An 18033-nucleotide genomic window follows, 5' to 3' on the forward strand; every position below is an offset into this window, starting at 1 on the left:
TTTTATTTTGCTGATTTTTACTGTCTCTTCACATAATGAGTTTATTTTAAATCAATCCCAAGCAGCCTAGATATAGTATGACTGAAATGAAACATCTGAATAAAAAGATCTCTAAATGAATTATGGAAGAACAATTAGACATTAACAAAAACTGACTGCATGGAAATTGAGAATCATATCTGGGAGAACCAAAATGAACATTATATAAATATGAAACATCTTGATAAATAAAATCCCATCTGAATATTCTTCTAAATATCTGGTATAGAAAATATTATTTTACTTAAAATATAGGTAATTCATAAATGCATTAGTTAAGGCAGAACTTGTCAGAATGATCCAAGAAAATAAAAATCAACTACATATTGCTAAAATAAGTTTAGTTTAACTATAAAGACATATGTATATTAAATGTAAATGGATGAAGAAATATGAACTGTGCCAATAGTAATAAAAAGAAAACAGGAGAAGATGTTAATTTCACACAGAGCCTACCTCACACTGAGGAACGTAATCAATAATAGATAAGTACATTACATAATGATAAAGGGATCAATTCACCAAGAAGATATCACAATCCTTAATGTGTATATGCCTAACAGAGGGTCAAACTACTTGAGGCAAAAACTGGTACAACTTCAAGGAGACAGATGGCTCTACAAGTGTATTTGGAGAGTACAGCAACCTTGTACTGGAAATGAACAAATCCAGCAGACAGAAAACGAAAGAGGACATAACTGAACTCAACAACATCATCAATCAACTGTATATAAATGGGTATCTTTAAATGGCTTCATTCGACAAGAAAATACACATCCTTCTCATGGTCACATGGAATATTCACCAATACAGAATTACATTTTGGGCCATAAGACACACTTCTAACAAATTTAAAATAATAGAAGTCATACAAGGTCTTCTTTCAGAATACAATGGAACTAAACTAGAAATCAACAACATAAAGGTAATTGGAAAATCCCAAATTATATGAAAATTAGAAAACATACTTATGAGAAACATGAGCGAAAAAGGAAATCCCAAGAGAATTTATATTTTGAACTAATTGAAAATGAAAACACAACTTATCAAAATTTAGGGGATCCTAGGAAAGCAAAACCTGGAGGGTTTTCTTGAATGCATGTAGTAGAAAAATATCTAAAATCAGTAATCTAAGTTTTCATGTTAGAAAACTAGAAAATGAAGAGCAAATTAAATTCAAACTAAATAGGAAAAAAATAAATGAGAAGAATTAAAACAAATCAATTAAAGTGAAAACAGAAAATCACTAGAGAAAGTCAAGGAAGCCAAAAGTTGTTTCATTAAAAATATCAATAAAATCTATACACCTCTAGCTAGGTAACTATGGAAAAAAAGAGTGTATACAGATTTCTAATATCAAAATAAAATAGGGAACTCTACTACGGATCTCATAGACATTAAAAAAAAAAAAAAACAGAAAGAAATGCTATGAATAACCCTATGCCCACAATCCTGATAATCTATATTAAATAATAATCTTTTAAAACACAAGCACCTTACTTAGATGATTTGCTAGTAAATCTACCTACTGGTTTAGGTAAAAAAGTTATACTAATTTTCCACGATCTCTTTCAGAGGATAGAAGCAACGGGAATACTCTCTAACTCAGTCTATGAAACAGACTTTGCCCTTATGCTAGAAGCAGCCAAAGACATTATAAGAAAATAAAACTACATACCAATATCTATCATAACCATAAGTGCAACAACTCTTAGCAAATTATCAAAAATGGAGACCAACCATAAATAAACAGAACTATAAACCAATTTCACCAAGTGAAATTTATTCAAGCTATGAGAGTCTGGTTCAACATTTGAAAATCAATAAATGTAGCCCCTCAGACTAATAAGCTAAAAAAGATAAATCATATGATCATACCTATGCTATACTGTGCTTAGTTGTCCAGTCATGTCCAACTCATTGCTACCCCACGGACTGTAGTCCACCAGGCTTCCCTGTCCATGGGGATTATCCAGGCAAGAATACTGGAGTGGGTTGCATGCCCTCCTCCAGGGATCTTCCCAACCCAGGGATTGAACCCAGGTCTCTTGCATTGCAGGCCGATTCTTTACCATCCGAGCCACTAGGGAAGCCTGATCACATCTGTAGCTATAGAAAAAATATTTGAAAAAATCCAATACCCAAAGTCTTCCCAGGTGTTGCTAGTGGTAAAGAATCAACCTGCCAATATAGGAGATGCAAGACTATGGGTTCAATCCCTGCGTCAGGAAGATCTCCTGGAGAAGGAAATGGTACCCTGTCCAGTATTCTTGCCTGGGAAATCCCATGGCTAGAGTGGCCTGGTTGGCTATAGCTCATGGGACGACAAAGAACTGGACACAACTGAACACACACACAGCACAACACCTATTTACGATAAAGATCTCTCAGTGAACTAGAAACAGAAGGAAACTTCCTCAACTTATTAAAGACTATATACAAAAAAATCTATGGCTAACATCATACTTAATAATGTAAATTGGAAGATATCCCACTCAGGTCAGATAGAAATCAAGGATGTCCCATCTCACCATTTAATTATACCCTCACACTGGAATTCTTGAAAATATAATAAGACTGGAAAAAGAACTAAAATATATACAGATAGGTATGGAAGACTTGGAAGTGTCTTTGATCACAGATGATATAATCATCTATGTATAAAATCCAAAAGAATTATTTAAAAATTCTGCAATTAATAATTAAATATAGCAAAGTTGAAGCATAGAAGATTAGCATACCAAAGTCAATTGCTTTCCTATATAACAACAATAAACAAGTGGAATCTGAGATTAAAAGCATAGCACATTTTATTAGCATCCCAAAATTAATTATGTAAGCATAAATTTGACAAAATATATGCAAACAATATATCTATATGAGGTGAACTATAAAATTTTGATGAGAAAACTAAAAAAAAAAAACTAAGTAAAGAAAATTTTGATGAAGAAATTCAAAAAAGAGCTAAATATATAATAAATAAATTTTGAGCTTGTTGAACAAACTCAAAAAATAATGAAGCAATGGAGTTGTTCCATGTTTATGGATAGAAAGTATCAACATTATTAAGATCAAAGTTCTTCCAAACTTATAGATTCAGTGTAATCTCACACAAAACCCAGCAGGTTATTTCATGGAACTTGACAATCTGAATTCTAACATTTATGTAGAGAAGGAAAAGGCCTAGACTAGCCAACACAATGTTCAAGTTGAAGAACAAAATGGACTGTCACTTTCCAAATTCAATTCTTACTAAAAGGAAGAACACTCAGTTCCAACGATTCATTAGTCACCAAATCTATGGTGAAAGCATAGACTAATAAATCAATGGAACAGAATAGAGAGCCAAGATATAATCCCTCATACATATTAAGTAACTTTGGCAAAGGAGTCAAGGCAATACAATGGAGAAAAGATAGCTTCTTCCACAAAGAAAGCCGGAACAACAGGACAGGTGTGCCTGTTCAGTTCCGTCATGTCCAACTCTTTGTGATCCCATGGACTGTAGCTCGCCAGGCTCCTCTGCAACAACAGGACCATCACAACCAAAAATTTTAAAATAACATAAAATAAATCTATACACAAAGATTATACACTTCACAAAAATTAACTGAAAATACATTAAAAACCTAAATATAAAGCACAAAATCATAAAACTTCTAGAAGATAACATAGGCAAAAACCTAGATAACTTGATTTATGGTGATAACTTTAGACACAGCACCAAAGGCATGATCCATAAAAAACAATATATAAGTTAGAATTTATTAAAATTAAAACTATTTGTGAAAGATAATATTCAAAGAATGAAAAGACAAATCAATCACTTACTGGGAAAAAGTGTTTTCAAAATATACATCTGAAAAATTATGCTAGAAACACTTAATACTCAACAAAGAATATGATTTTAAAAATGAGTCAAAGATGTTAACAGACAACTCATCAAAGAAGATATGCAGGTGGAAAATAAGCAAATTAAAAATGTTTAACATCATATGGCATCAAATGAATGCATATTAAAAGAAGTTACTACTATACATCTATTAAAATGAATAGAATGACCAAATTTGGAACACAGACATCATTAAATGGTGTTGAGGATGTGGAATGGCAGGAACTTTAATTTATTGCTGGTGGGAGAGCAAAAATGGTACAACAATTTTGGAAGACAGTTTAGTGGTTTCTTACAAAATAAATTTATTCCTAAGATAAGATCTAGAAATAACACCTAAAAAAGGTGAAAACATGCCCACATAAAAACCTACACAGAGATGTTTATAGCAGCTTTGCTCATAATTAACAAAACTTGGAAACAACAAATATTTCCTTCAACATGTGAATGGGATAATTAAACTGTGGTACATCCAGACAATGGAATATTACCCAATGATGAAATGAACTATCAAATCGTAAAAAGACTGGCTGGATCTTAAATGCATGTTAATAAGTGAAAGCAACCAATATGAAAAGGTTACATACTGTATTATTCCAACTGCATGACATTTTGAAAGAGGCAACACTATCGAGACAGTAAAAAAATCAGTGATTGCCAGGGGTTGGGAACTGCAGCATTGGAATAGGTGAAACAGAGAGACATTTTAGAGAGTAAAAATATTTGTATGATATTATATTGATGGATACATGTTATTATACATTTTCCAAACATAGAATGCATAATACCAAATTGTGAAAACTAAGGTAAGCTTCCAGTGTCGGGTATTTATTATGTGCCAACATTGGTCAAGTGGGCCTTAGGAAGCATCACTATGAACAAAGCTAGTGGAGGTGATGAAATCTCAGTTGAGCTATTTCAAATCCTAAAAGATGATGCTGTGAAAGTGCTGCACTCAAAATGCCAGCAAATTTGGAAAATAAGTAGTGGCCAAAGGACTGGAAAAGGTCAATTTTTATTCCAATCCCAAATAAAGGCAATGCCAAAGAATGTTCAAACTACTGCATAATTGAACTCATCTCACACACAAGCAAAGTAATGCTCAAAACTCTCCAAGCCACACTTCAACAGCATGTGAACCATGAAATTCCAGACGTTCAAGGTGGATTTAGAAAAGGCAGAGGAAGCAGAGATCAAATTGCCAACATTCGTTGGATCATCTAAAAGCAAGAGAGTTCCAGAAAAAATCTCCTGCTTTATTGACTGTGTCAAAGCCTTTGTATGGATGACAGCAAACTGTGGAAAATTCTTAAAGAAATGAGAATACCAGACCACCTGACCTGCTTCTTGAGAAATCTGTATGCAGGTCAAGAAGCAACAGTTAGAACTGGACATGGAACAACAGATTGGTTCCAAATCGGGAAAGGAGTACATCAAGGCTGTATATTGTCACCCTGCTTATTTAACTTTTATGCAGGGTACATCATGAGAGATGCTGGGCTGGAAGAAGCACAAGCTGGAATCAAGATTGCCGGGAGAAATATCAATAATCTCAGATATACAGATGGCAGCACCCTTATGGCAGAAAGTGAAGAAGAACTAAAGAGCCTCTTGATGAAAGTGAAAGAGGAGAATGAAAAACTTGGCTTAAAACTCAACATCCAGAAAACTAAGATCATGGCATCTGGTCCCATCACTTCATAGCAAATAGATGGGGAAACAATGGAAAGAGTGAGAGACTTGATTTTGGAGGGATTCAAACTGCAGATGGTGACTGCAGTCACAAAATTAAGAGATGCTTACTCCTTGTAAGAAAAGTTATGACCAACTTAAACAGCATATTAAAAAGCAGAGACATTACTTTGCCAACAAAGGTCCGTCTAGTCAAGGCTATGGTTTTTCCAGTGGTTCATGTATGGATGTGAGATTTGGACTATAAAGAAATCTGAGAGCCAAAGTATCGATGCTTTTGAATGTGGTGTTGGAGAAGACTCTTGAGAATCCCTTGGACAGCAAGGAGATCCATTCAGTCCATCCTAAAGGAAATCAATCCTGGACATTCATTGGAAGGACTGATGTTGAAGCTGAAAACTCCAATACTTTGGCCACCTGATGCGAAGAACTGACTCATTGGAAAAGACCCTGATGATGGGAAAGATTGAAGGCGGGAGGAGAAAGGACCAACAGAGGATGAGATGGTTCTATGGTATCACTGACTCAATGGACATGAGTTTGAGTAGACTCCGGGAATTGGTGATGAACAGGGAGGCCTGGTTTGCTGTAGTCCATGGGATTGCAAATTGTCAGACATGACTGAGTGACTGAACTCAACTGAATGTTGGTTCATCAGTTATACTGAATGTATCATTCTGATGATTGATTGTCAGGAAGCATTTAACAGGAGGCTTCCTGGGTGCTGTTTTGGATCTGTCAGGAAACCTTTGGCCCTTATTAATTCTTGAATATTCAGGAATTAAGAGGAGAGGCACACCTTTCCTGGGGCTGAGGAATCCAGGCATTTCCTTTATTAGTTTCTCATTATGGTGATTAAGCACCCTCTTCTCTCTTTAATAGGAATCGCTTTGTGTTTTGTAAGTCTGGAATTTTAATCTTTATCTTTGCTGAGAATAACTACCTTGTAAGACAGTATATATGCCCACACCATGTTGATTAAAACACCTTTGCACCATCAGAGCTTGGGTTCCTGTGTCTGTCTTGCTTTCTTTCTTTCTTTCTCTCTCTCTCTCTCTTGCTGAGTCCCTGGAGCACAGAAGCATAACCTAGAGAATATTAGCCTCTTTCCTTCTTTCACTCTCTCATCATCAACTCCGGACCACCAAATTCCGGTCCACTAAAAGACTAACAATTGATAACAGGAGAGGTTACACATACATAGGGGAAGAGGGTACTGGTTTGCTGTGAACTGATGTAAAAAATAAAATCTTCAAAACAAAACAAGTGTGTGCCAGGTAGACAGAAAATGTGGTCTGAGAGTTCCTAGGAAGGATGATATTGGTGGCAAAAAATAATAGAAAGGTTAACTGTGGTGAAATCAGTCATTCCAGACCAAAAGCACAGGCTTAGCAAATGCCAAGAAATGTTAAAAATATATGTAAACTGTTAATATATCTGCCTGACTGGAGTACACATGTGTGAATTTCTACAGTAAAAATCAGCTGGGACCACAGTATAGGGGGCTTTTAATGCTATCCATTAAGAGCTGGTACATTATTCTGTAAAGGAAAAAAAATCATTAAAAATAATCAGCAGCAAACAGAAAAATACATCTTCGAACATCTTAAAACTTCTTATTATGAAAGTCTACCTTTCAAGAGAAAGGTGTTAGAGGAGTAGACCCAATCCAATAAAATTAGCCTCAGGAATTTTTATCCTAAGATCACAGGACCCACAAATACTTTTAGGGAAAAATAACATGTGTAAATATGACTATTGACAGTTTATAAATGTTTACTATTTATTTTCACTTATAATTTGAAGATCACATAAACTAACACTATCATTAAAATTTTCATCTTCTATTCTTTTACAAATGTATGAATGTCTCAAAATTTAGGTCTATTTCCCCAATTTTCTGTTGTGTAATTAATTTTTATGTAGCTCAAAAAAGAGTTAGTTTAGGAGGCAGCTTATCCTCTCTTGTCACTTCTAAAAAAGTCCCCAAATGTGTTATTTTTTGGTCAGTTGTACTAAACAACTTCATAATTTTCCTATGAAAAGACCAGGTAAGCTTGCTTTCCTATTTATCAACCCTGCTTACATTTTTCATCTTTATTTCCGTGTGTGTCTCTTCTGTAGGATTTACAATAGTAAATATCTTATTTCAAAAACAGCATCAAAATTAGTCAAATAGTTGTTCTATAGTCAACATGCTAAAGCTCTGATTTATTTATGTATTTATTTAATTTCCAGGATAAGACTGGAAGTTGTTTTCTATCTACTTCTTTCTAACAGGGGTTTTTAATTCAGAAATAATATTCAACATACTGCTTGTACTCCTTATTAAGATTATTCATCTGTTGATTCCATAATAGTGATCATTGTCAAATCTGTGTATAGTGATGATGATGATGTAAATTGTGTTCAATTACAGGTCAGTAAACATATTTTAATATGTATATTTTGCATTGCAATTTAAATCAGTTTTCTATTATGTGTATTGTATATAAATATACATGTATATATTGTGTGCTCTGTGCTATGCGTGTGCTATTTCTTTAGTCATGTCAGACTCTCTGTGACACCATGGACTGTAGCCCACCAGACTCCTCCGTCCATGGGATTCTCTAGGCAAGAATACTGGAGTGGGTTGCCATTTCCTCCTCCAGGGCTATCTTCCAGACTCAGGGACTGAACTCACATCTCTTACATCTCCAGCATTTGCAGGCAGGTTTTCTACCTAGGAAATTTCATTAAAACATAACTATTGAGACAGAGAGAACTTTCTTAATGCATACCTGAAAGTAACAAATTGACAAAAACTCTGCGTGTTTTAGACAAATTCATGATTATTTATGTGTGGATAATTATCCACACATTATATCCACATATCCACAATTATATCTGTGAGTAATTGTGATAATTCTTTAACTTTTTGTTACTTGTCTTTATTTATCCTTTTTATACTGTATTTTTATTTCTAGAAATTATAGTCTGATGTCTGCAATTGCATCCTCTTTGGCTAAGAAAGCACTGTTAATTGCAACTGATTTCACTGGTTAGTGTAAAGACAGATAGTTTGATAAATGACAGTGTTATAAAAATGGAAATCAGATTTTCCATGTAAGGTTCTTTCAGTGCTAAAATAGAAAGAATTAGACTTACTGCCAATTTACATTGACTTGGTTTAATGTGCTCAAAATATTTCAGGAGGAAATGCTATATACAACCATCTATATGTGACAAAAATATATAAATTATAAGAACTTGAAGTCATTAATTTTATGTTTTGATGATAGGAGGGCATGAAAACAACTTTAGTGTATTTGTAAAATTGCACAAATTTTACTTCCTATTGAGGTGTATTTGATATACCACATTAACAGAAATAGAAGGGACTATCTGTGAAGAAAAAAAGAGTTAGCATTCTAGGTTTACCAAGAATTTTGTGTTGTTACATAAAAATTTTATATTTGTTATAATCTATGAATATGCTTATTGAAGATGATAAACCTTGACATACTAAGAGAAGATTTTGTTCCATGACAATATATAGGACATGATAGAAGGAAAATGTGTTTTTCTAGGAATTATAATGATAATCATATGCACTGAAAATCCTAGCTTTAGTGATGTTTTATGAGTCTACTTTCAGTTAACATAATAATTCTATGCTTTATTTTAAGTAAATGCACTTTCCTAGAGAATACATAAGTTCAGTGTATGTTAAGATATTTATTTTCTGCAGAGCCAATATTTTCAATATTTCAGCCATGAAATTAAAAGATGCTTACTCCTTGGAAGAAAAGTTATGACCAATATAGACAGCATATTAAGAAGAAGAGACATTACTTTGCCAATAAAGGTCTGTCTAGTCAAGGCTATTGTTTTTCCAGTGGTCATGTATGAATGTGAGAGTTGGACTACAAAGAGAGCTGAGCGCTGAAGAATTGATGCTTTTGAACTGTGGTGTTGGAGGAGACTCTTAAGAGTCCCTTGGACTGCAGGGAGATCAAACCAGACAATCCTAAAGGAAATCAATCCTGACTATTCACTGGAAGAACAGATGCTGAAGCGGAAACGCCAATACTTTGGCCACCTGAGGCGAAGAACTGACTCATTGGAAAAGACCCTGATGCTGGGAAAGATTGAAGGCACGAGGAGAAGGGAACGACAGAGGATGAGATGGTTGGATGGCATCACTGACTCAATGGACATGAGTTTGAGTAAACTCCGGGAGTTGGTGATGAGCATATGGAGGCCTGGTGTGCTGCAGTCCCTGGGGTCGCAAAGAGTCGGACACGCCTGAGTGACTGAACTGAACTGACTGGATATTTTCAAATATCAGCTTTATCCATTGGTAAGCGTACTCATTATTTTGGTGATAATATATTGTGTTTTACTCCATTTGATATTTTCTCTTTACACACCAGAGGGATAATAATATTAGATGTTTATTTAGAGCATTACAAGATAATGCATGTCGAAGTTAGTTTTAAATGCATGAGTGGTGGAAATGGTGTAGTGACATTATAATCCTCCCCAAGTAGAGTCAAAGTCTTTAGCAACTGCGTCATTTGTAGATGCATAGTCCACATAACAATCAATTCATAGATTTTTCTGTTTAACTTATTCATTTAACTAAATAAATGAGTAGGAATAAGTAGTAATTAGAATCATAATTTCCTAGGAAGGATTTTCTTGGCATAATTAATGTAGTAGTTTATAAATATAATTATCAACCATTATTATTTAGAATTTTATTTGTTGGATAAACAATGACTGACATCACAATCCTCTATTATATTCATCAACAAGAAAAAAGATAAATGCAAGTTAAATACTAATAATAAATTACAAAACTTAGGGAACATAGACAAACTACAATTTTGATAGTTAAAGAAGTTTTTGATGCAGCTTGCTTTTAAAGATAACGATGTAAATTTCTCAGAACCCCAAATATTGCAGTATAAAAATTTTTAAATTTCATCACAAAAATTATCATTTTCTAGTGATAACCTATAGAATAGAAAAAGAGCCATACCACTCAAGACAGAGTCATGCACACTGATTATAACTCATTGTCAGTGAGTATTTCACACCATTCTAAACCTCAGAGCAGGATTTGAAAGGAGGTCATCACTGGGAGAAATAAAGGAACTATATAAGGATTGTCAAGACATTTGAAGAATGAGAGTTGAAAATAAATACTACTTTGCTTACAAAGTAATCTTGCAGCAACTCACTCCCATGGGATAATTGTTTTTTTTTTGTTGTTGTTTGTTTGTTTGTATCATTTAGCTTTTGTGAAATCTGTAAACTTTTAATACAGAAGCACTCAGGATTATGAAATCTAAAAAGTGAAAGTTGCTCAATCATGTCTGACTCTTTGTGACCCCTATGAATTCTTACTAATAAGCCACAGCATTAGAATAATAAATTCCAACTCAAGTCAGTCTTTCAATCAAAAACAAGTGTTTTCACATGTCTTTTCCATTAAATCCAAAATTATGTCATCATCCTCTATATATTGTCATTGTATATGTTTTCAAGCTTACCAACAAATTTCTTTCACAATAAATGTCACCTTTTAATTTTCTTTAATAAAGAAAATAGCTCATGTTTTTTGAGCAATACTCTTCCAGTATCTGTCATTCAGTCACTATTCTAATGTTATTCTGAGTATTCTTTTATTTGATATTCACAATAATCTTATGAGGTAGCTACTATTATTATTCCCATTTGGCAACCGAAGAAGCAAGGGTTAGAAGTAATGTGTCCAGAGATTAAAAGAGCTTTTGATACCAGAAGGAGTATTCATCTCCAAACTCTGAATATAACATGCTCATGAGCCTCCTTAAACATATCTGAACCTATAACACAAAAGATATAGATGGTGTCCTGGAGAAAACAAATCGATTGACTTATCTTTGTTCATACAATCCCTTCCCCTTGAATCCAGAGTCCTCTGCTGAAACCCTCAGATTTTTCAGAGCCTGGTTTAAACCCCACCACCTTTATAAAAACATTGTCATCAATATCATCATTGACATCAGTCTATATTGGTAATAGAATCATATTTCTTCCCTCACTTCTCAGAATCCCATTCCAATGTTTTGTTGAATTTCTTTTATCATAAAATTAATTTCCAAACAGAAAAATAGTCATCTGTATATTTTGATTATTGTCCTTTCTGTTATGATCATTGAAATCGAGTTCTGTGTCCAATTCTGGTCATCATCTTCTAAACACTTTTTGCCATAGAATATCTGTTGAAAAAATTAATTTATAAATGTATATGGGAATATTGGTAGATGTCAACAAGTCAGGCAAATATTCCTCTCTCCATCTCTCTCATAAAAATAACCTCTTGATTGTAAATTGAGAACATGAGTATAACGGATTATTTTTGAATGATTTCTCTAGGATTCAGAAATTGAGTCATTGAATCATTTTGTAACAGCTGTTTTACCGCTGCGAAGTGAGGAAAGAATGGTGAATCTTAATCCTCTGGCATGGGAATATATATAGTATGTAAGCATAAGCCCTTGCATACTCAGGATTAAACCTTCCATTCCTCTTCATTGTCTGTTTCAAGAAACTCTACCCACCTTCACATGGTCTTAACAGCCTATTCCTAACAATACATTTCATCATCAACATTCATCACACTTTGCCTTATTTCTGATTCTCAAGCTGCATGGGACTCTACTCAAACTTTTCTGCTTAGATCATATTGTTCTCCAAATTGATAAGAATTGTTCTCCCTGCTTTTTCTTGTGAGTGTAGCATCACTCATCTTTCAAGTTGCAGCTCAGATTTTTACCATGATTTTTAGTTGATAATTAATTACTACCCAGTGTTTACTTATCCTACTACAGTATTTGTGATGTGATTTGTTGGATATACATATATGCCTATAAGATCATAAGATTTTAAAAATGACAGAATCTAAGCTCCACAAAAGTAAGGATTTTTTTCATCTATTTTGTTTACTGCTAGCTGTTTGAGAATATTACAGGTACCAAATATTTTGTGATCTTCCAAAATTCACAGTATATAACATAATATGTTTACTTCATATGAATACATTTTCCAAGCTAAAACTTCTAAACACTAAATAGTGTTTACTATGGAATTTATATATGTGAAAAAAGCATTAGCTATAAATATTCATAGAAAATGTGCTATTTAAATAGTTCCAATTTCAGGTTTTGTTCTAAGTGTTGTATAGGGTTTAATATATTTAATCTTCATAACAAAGCCCTAAGTAAAAATAATAATATTATTTTAACCATCTTTTCTGCTGAGGAAATATGAGTACAGAGAGGCTATCACAAGTAGCAGAGTCTAGACAAAATCCTAGCAGTTTGATTTTAGAGTCTAGAGCCTTTATTTTTTTTTTAATCATTATGTTATACTATCTTACTTTTCCAACTTAAAGCTTGCAAAAGAGACTTGGAAGACACAAACTAAAATCCTTGCATGTCAGCTGTTTACTAAATATATGGTTCAATATAAGACTTCAGTGACTAATTTAGAAAGACAGCCAAGTGAAATTTTAAAATAATGTTTCATCTCGTAATGGGGACATATTGACATGTATTTTTTTCAAAAAAGAGGAGAAACCTCAGAGAAATAAATGGAGTTGTGGCTAAAATTTAAATTCTATATAATTTACTGTGATTTTAGTTTCACCATCTACTCACTCTTGTATATTTTCTCTACAGTTCTTTCCCATCAGGTGAAAAGGATACTCAGCTATATTCTAAGAAGCCTAAGTACCTGGCAGCATTTGGACTGTGTTCTCCAAAGTGTGTTTTCAATCTTTTATTTTCCACAATGGACAATTTGGCACAGTGATAGGGAACATTTGTATGCAAGTCATCTTGAATAAGTGCATAAGTGAGTTTTATTCACTCATCTCACTTGCTATATTTCTAAGAAAATATGTGTTCAACTTCCAAGGTATAATATACTGCCATCTTTTAAAAATGATTGCTTAGAGAACTTCAGAGTCACAATTAATTTCTGTATTTACAAATGATTTTTAGCAGTTTTATTTTTATTTATTTATTTTTAATTGGAGGATGATTGCTTTACAATATTATTTTGGTTTCTGCCATGCTTCAACATGAATCAGCCCTAGGAACATGTATGCCCCCTCCCTCTTGAAACTCCTTCCCAACTCCCACCTCATCCAACCCCTTCAGGTTGTCACAGAGCACCAGGTTGAACTCCCTGCATTATACAGTAAATTTCCACTGACTATCTAAGTTTACGTATGGTAATGTATGTGTTTTGATTTGGGGGGCTTGCTATTTTTTATTGAGGTATAATTGATTTACTATACTATATATAAGTTTCAAGTGTTTGAAGAGTTCACTATTATTCAAAAATACTCATATAATAATAATTTAGCATCACCTAGTACGTGTCAGGTACTTCTCTAAACATTTTACTTTGACATTGAACAAAAGTACTCTCTTGGACTACTCAAAGAGATTTATCAACAGCAACAGGCTGGAAAATTAAAACCAAGCCCTGATTTGTAATAATTTTTTAAATTTTCTTGCTGTATAATCTAGCAAAATTGATTTTGAGCTTCCAACATAAGGCCACTAAAGATGAAGTTGGGATGGGATGAGAGTGATAGTCACAACCTGTTATGAGGGAGTATAAGAGCACAGTGCATTTTAAAAATCACAGGTGTTGCTTAGAAGGCAATGGCAAGTGCTGAGGACAAAGACAGAATAAGTGAATGCAGAAAAGGCAAAGGAGACCAAAACAGAGACGTCAGCAATAAAAACATGATCAAACAGGAGAGCATAGTGAAAATAAGTCAACGGAAAAGTATTTTGAAAATGTTATCCTATCAAGAAGCCATGGCAATATATTCAAGAGATTTAAAAAAACCAAACAAACAAAAAAAAACACCTGGAGAGGATCAGGGCTTCTTAGAAATAGAAAGCTAGATAAATAAATAAGTACCAACATGTTCTTCAGTTATTGAGAGCAAGGACCTGGCTTAATTCATGATTCCATCAGTAGCATCCAGCACTGTGCATTACATAGCATAGGAGCTTAGTGAATACCTGTAATGACAAGTGGATGAATGCTGTTTTTCACTCAGTATCCTTTCTGAGGGTCACATGATGAATTTCTCTTTAGGTTTAATGGTGATCACTTGAGAGAGGGAGGGAGTTAGTTATATAACCTTGAACCTCACAGCCCTGTGGAGTTCATCATTACATAATGTGAGCTTCCGTCTTAGAGTCTGAAATATCACCTCTTTCAATTTAGAGTCCATGTCATTCTCTCCCGTCATAGCGAAAGTGGTATCCTACTTTTTGACCAAGGCCACTGAATAGCTGCAGATTCGGAAAGACATGAGTTTCATTCCCAGATTGTCCACTTACCTGCTATGTGATCTTAGCACATTCTTTAGTAGTTTTTTTTTTTTTTTAATCTCACTTGTATAATAATAACAATAACACTGATAATAATAAACAGCCTTGTTGTAGAGTTTTAGATGAGATAATTCATGTAAAGACTGGAATTTAGAATACTGTAAATATTTCATACATACTAGGTACCATTTGTTACCAAGTAAGAGGCCAATAATATACTTATTAAATAAAGGTATTAATGAATGAATGATGAACAGTTCTGACTCTGCTCTTACCTTTGAAATACCTCTTCAAATTTCTATGTTTCCTGGTATACATTACTAGTTTACATATTGTACAGTTAATAAATATTTTAATAATCACCATGGTACCCTGGCTATAAATAATCACCCCTACAAAAAAATCAATTTTTTGACATGAACGGGAATTAAGAAACCATGTATTTTGACACCTGTGTTTCACAGTTGAGAGATGTGAGACTTAGTGATCTTATTAAAATAAAAGATAATAATGTTGAAAGAGGGGAAGAAAATGTAGTCTATTGTAATTAATTGAAGGGGATGTTACTTATGTCCAAATAATCTCAAAATAAATTAGTTATATTATAAAATGAAAAATATTTTGGTTCATGGAAAGAGAGAGAAGACAAGACACCAGTGGAGTTCATTTGTTTGTCATAATATGTTTCTATGGAGGAAAAAAAGCAAGACAAAAACAAAAATAAAAATTCACTCATTTAGTTGAAGGAAAGGAACTGCAATATTCTTTAACACCAATGATATATACATGTGCTTGTTTGTTTGTATAACTATGTTATACAGAATCAATTTATATAGTATTCTTTATATTATTCAATGTCTATGAATACTTTAAAATATGTTAACAGAAAAATCCATACAAACACTCATACACACACATATGCAATTGTTCAGTCATTAGGTCAGGCACGGTGAGGAACTGTAGTCATTGCTTTTTAATATATATCTGTGAGACTGAGTCTACTCTTATCTCATTTTATAAAGAAGCACATGGAGAATAAAAGAAGTGATATGAACAAAGTCACAGAGCTATTCAGAGGCAGAGCCAAAACATGAACTTAAAGTTTTTATCATATACAAATTCTGCAGGTAACCATCATGCCATGAGAGAGTCATTCATTCATTATACAAACATTTATTGAAGACCCATTATATTTGGGCTTCCCTAATGGAGGAGGCAATGGCAACCCACTCCAGTCCTCTTGCCTGGAAAATCCCATGGATGGAGGAGCCTGGTAGGCTGCAGTCCATGGGGTCGCGAAGAGTCGGACACGACTGAGCAACTTCACTTTCACTTTTCACTTTCATGCATTGAAGAAGGAAATGGCAACACACTCCAGTGTTCTTGCCTGGAGAATCCCAGGGATGGAGGAGCCTGGTGGGCTGCCGTCTACGGGGTCACACAGAGTCGGACACGACTGAAGAGACTTGGCAGCAGCAGCAGCAGCAGTGGTAAAGAATCCACCTTCAATATAGGAGACCCAGGTTCAATCCCTGGGTTGGGAAGATCCCCTAAAGAGGGAAATGACAACCCATTCCAGTATTCTTGCCTGGAAAATCCCCTGGACAGAAGAATCTGGTCTGGTGCAGTCCATGGGGTCTTAAGAGTTGGACACCACTTAGCGACTGAACCACTACCAATATATATGAGGAATCATACCAGATGTTGAACATACAAATTCCAATAGGGTACAGAGTCTTCTTCCTTCCTCAATATCACTACTTAACAAGGAAACTAAACAGCTTAATGAGGAATATATTACAGTGTGAAACATAATATGATAATAGGAACTCAATACTAGAGTGTTGGGTAAGTGTATAAAACTTTCAGAAAGTGTTTCCTAAAGGAAGGAGCATACAACATTCCTGAAACAAGAGTGGACATACACCAAACCCTAGACAAGAGGAGGAAGACTGAATCTACAGGCTATTTAGGAATCTGCTGTGTTAGCTTGCAAAAACTTGGGGAAGTATTTAGATACTGACAATGGAGGGTGCATTTAGATTGTTGTGATGAATTCCAGAGGCTGATGGGGTCAGGCACAAAAAGTAGAAAAATGCAAGCTTAGGATATCAGCCTAATAAGTTGCTGTGAAGCTCTACTAACTTTGCTTTGAATTTAAAATCACTTTTCATTCTCACACCAAGGTCAGCAGACTAAAACATCATTGGTACAGTGTTTTACCACATTTATCTCCTTCAAACTCAGGGGATGACCTGCTTTATATCTCACTTAGAATGCCCAGGGATGTCTGAATTGCCTATTACACCATGAGAAGATGTTCTCTTTTAGAAAATAATATAGAGCCATGCTTTGAGAGCTATTTTCAAGATTTGTTATCTCAGGGAACATGACAATCTAACACAATTTGGTGACCAGGTAAAGAAGGAAGGGAAAAAAAAAACAAAACAAAACAAAACAACACCCAAACCCTGCAGACTATAAGCACAGCAATAAGGGAATTAATTCTCCATAATTCGTTTACTATTGATTAGTTCTTTCACAACAGCACCTGCAATACAATATTCAGGTACTGAAATAGCCAAGAATTAAGAACTCTAATTAGAAGTATCGTTGAGTCAGCAGTGAACACACACGGGGCAAGGTAAGCTAATACCAGGAACACGTTATTAAGGCATAAGTCACAGGCTGACCTGCTTCCAACTATACCCACAGCTAAGTGATGCAGGAGCTAAAATCCTGACAAAGCAAGTCAAAGGACCATCTGATGGTCCTAAGCAGAGCTAATTCTTAAAAGAAGCAGTTTTCAAAAGAGCAGTGCCCAGCAATCTCTGTAGAAACCTTCTTAAAGATGTTATCTCATAATAAGCAACTCTCAGTCCACTTAATTGACAATTTTCAAGACGAACAAAGTTGTAGATAAATAAGACAAAATGGGCAATAAATTCTAGGCAACATTTTATTTTTTGCAGAGCTATGTGAAAGCAACTGAAAAAGAAATCTGATAGTATGAAA

The sequence above is a fragment of the Dama dama genome, chromosome 17 (assembly GCF_033118175.1).
Source record: "Dama dama isolate Ldn47 chromosome 17, ASM3311817v1, whole genome shotgun sequence".
Lineage (NCBI taxonomy): Eukaryota > Metazoa > Chordata > Mammalia > Artiodactyla > Cervidae > Dama > Dama dama.